Genomic DNA, 2,926 nt, shown 5'->3' with positions numbered 1-2,926 from the left:
GATAACAGTTGTATGAACCCCTAATAAAATGTTTGGAAAAAAAAGAAATCTGAGTTGTGATTGGAGAGAAAACAGGGAAAGAAAGTACTGGAGAAATTAAAATGAAATCCAGACTCTTGAGAAAGTGAATGAGATTTCATTAAGTGTAAAACTCTATCACCAAACTTTCTTTACCTAGAGATGTTCAGAACATTAGCAAGAAACCCAAAATGAATTCCTTTCCAGTCTGTCTTGTATTCTACAGAACCGTGGGATCAAAGAAAAGCGAACAGCTGTCTTCCTTCTAGCTTCATGAAGTAGCTATATTTTTCTAAAGACATTGTTTTAATTCCCAGAAGTAAAGATAAGAGTGGTGGGTCCCTGTCGATTTAAAATTGTGGTCCATTTTTAATTTTTTTGGCTCCCCAACTCTTGTTGCATCGGATGACTTTGATCAATAGATGGTTGATTTTACTCCTATCTCTTGAAATTTTGTAGTACTTTAGTGACTGTAGAAATTACAAAAGTACCAGTGTCATAATTCATCTACTTTCAATGTGTTGATGATTAACAACAAAATTGTACAGATATTAGATTACCTGATAGCTGAATGAGGCTGATTCTATACAATAACAATTTCCAATTGTATTGAAGGATTTGGACACTCTAATATATTTCCGTAACCTGCTGAGGGTTGCATATTCCTTACCCAGACTTCTGAACAGGGAAAACACATATGTAGACAAATGGCTGGGTCAGCAAGCTAAAGTGCATTCAATAGAACTATATAGTGTTATAATAAATTTAGTGAATACCCTTTGCGATAGTTCTCTATGGCTACTCTACCAAAAGTAGCTTAAAGGAACACAAATCTACCACCTTACCGCATTGTAGTTCAGATATCTGAAAGTGGCATTAATCAAGTTTTCTGTGAGGCTGTATTCCATTCCATCCTTTATGGCTTCCCTTGGTTTATGGTCCTCTTCCTCCACCTCCAAAACCAGCCACAGTGGGTTCATTGCGCAAATCACATCCATCTGTCCTCCCTTGATGTCTTTCTCTTCCATATTTATAGACTCTTGTGATGATGTGGGTTGACCCCAGAAAGCCTATCTCTATTCTAAGGTAAACTGGTCAGCAACCTTAATTTCTTTTTCTCATGCACAATAACATCTTCACAGGTTTTGGGCATTAAGACTTAGACATCTTTACGTACTGCCATTGAAGCAATTCTGACTCATGCTAACTCTATGGGCAGAGGAGATGTGTCCCTGTGGGTTTCTGAGGCTATAAATCTTTATGGGAGCAGAAAGTCCCATCTTTCTCCCACAGAGCAACTGGTGGAGTCAAATTGCTGACCTTGTAGTTAGCAGTCCCACTGATAACTCAGTACACCACCAGGCTTCTTTAGTGGGTCATCATTCCTACCTACACAAGTTACCTCTGGCACCAAAAGACTGCAAAATTACTCCATTCCAACATTCCCAAAAGTCTCAGCCCATCTCATTCCATAAAAATGTATCTGTATTATGTTGTGAAAAATTTAATAATATCCCCTTTTTTTTTATCCCCTTCATTTTAATCAACATATGATTGAAGGTCTTTGGTCTACAAAAATAAGACAGGATGGAGGTAGAGAAGGATTTCCTTCTTTTCTTCCTTCTACCCATCCTTCTTTCGTTTCTTTCTACTTTTCTTTATTTCCTTATTTACAATTTGGAATTAGATATTTTTCAGAGTATGGACTAAAACCATTCTTTCTGGGAGTTTATTCCCAACCTGGGGCCAAGTTTCTTCACAATTTTGAGAGTACATGACACCTGGGAGGTGCTGAACTTCCCCAATTCCTCAAAGAAAGATAAGGAACCCTTCAAAGCCTGTAGGAATCATACTTGCCTCACAAAATCATCCCCCTCAATAAAAACTACAAAACCCAAAGAAAACAAACAAGTGTCACTGATTCATTAAACGCAGGGTTGATTATCACTCCAGAAAATATATTAATTGTAATTTAATGGTTTTTGTTATTTATATGACCTTCTATTTTTTAAATCTGATTTTTTTTCTCCAATTCCATATTATAGGATGCCCATTTAGCTTGTCTTGTAGTTTGAAGTCTTCATGACTCTGTTTTCTAATACATTCAGTAGGTTGTCAAAGGACTTTTGGGTTACAAATAAGCCTACAAGTATACTTGGACCTGAGCAAATAACTTCCCTAGCTTCGTGATATAGAAATGCATTGGCAAAAGCACAAATTATGTTGAGCAAAGTAGCTTTGCTATAGGAAATATTGGCAGGCTGTACATTTTTCGGAATTTGCTTTTAATTCCAATTATGCTTTTCTACAAGTGTGCTGTTCAAAACCTATCCAACTTACTGTTTGTCAAAGAACAAGATGTAGAAAATTCCTAATGAGAAAGTTTTATAGCAGCAGCACTGCTAAACATCCACATACATCAAGAAATTAGCATAACAAAGTAATTTGCACTCCTGATGAACTTTGCGTCTTACAAAGACGTGGGCATAGTTGTGATCCAATGTCCCTTCCCTTTCATCACAGTAGCTGCACAATTGCTGGCTTTTCCTTTGGTGGGGCAAATGCCTCCCCCATGCTCATCCCCTTTGGAGCTTCTTTCTTGTGGGAGATTCCTCAAGAGAGCTCCCTTGACTACTTTGATGACTCTTCTCATGGTTGCTTAAAGGTAGCTCTCTCAGCCATTGAGGTTTGGTGGCCAACCTTTGACTCTGTGTTTGGATAGCGTTATAGTTTTTGGGTTGTTTTTTAAAGAAGTCTTCTTAGAAAGAGTTCATTTTAAAATGGCCCCAAATCGGTTTACATATTGTGGCATATGAGACCATAGGAAATACACTCATACATTTAAAAAAATCATTTTATTGGGGGCTCTTATCACAATCCATATATATATCCATTGTGTAAAGCACAT

This window comes from Echinops telfairi, unplaced genomic scaffold (genome assembly GCF_000313985.2).
Source record: "Echinops telfairi isolate 266 unplaced genomic scaffold, ASM31398v2 ScPeMD7_5868;HRSCAF=6743_0, whole genome shotgun sequence".
Taxonomy (NCBI): Eukaryota; Metazoa; Chordata; class Mammalia; order Afrosoricida; family Tenrecidae; genus Echinops; species Echinops telfairi.
The sequence above is the reverse complement of the archived record's forward strand: the minus strand, read 5'-3'. Positions refer to the sequence as shown.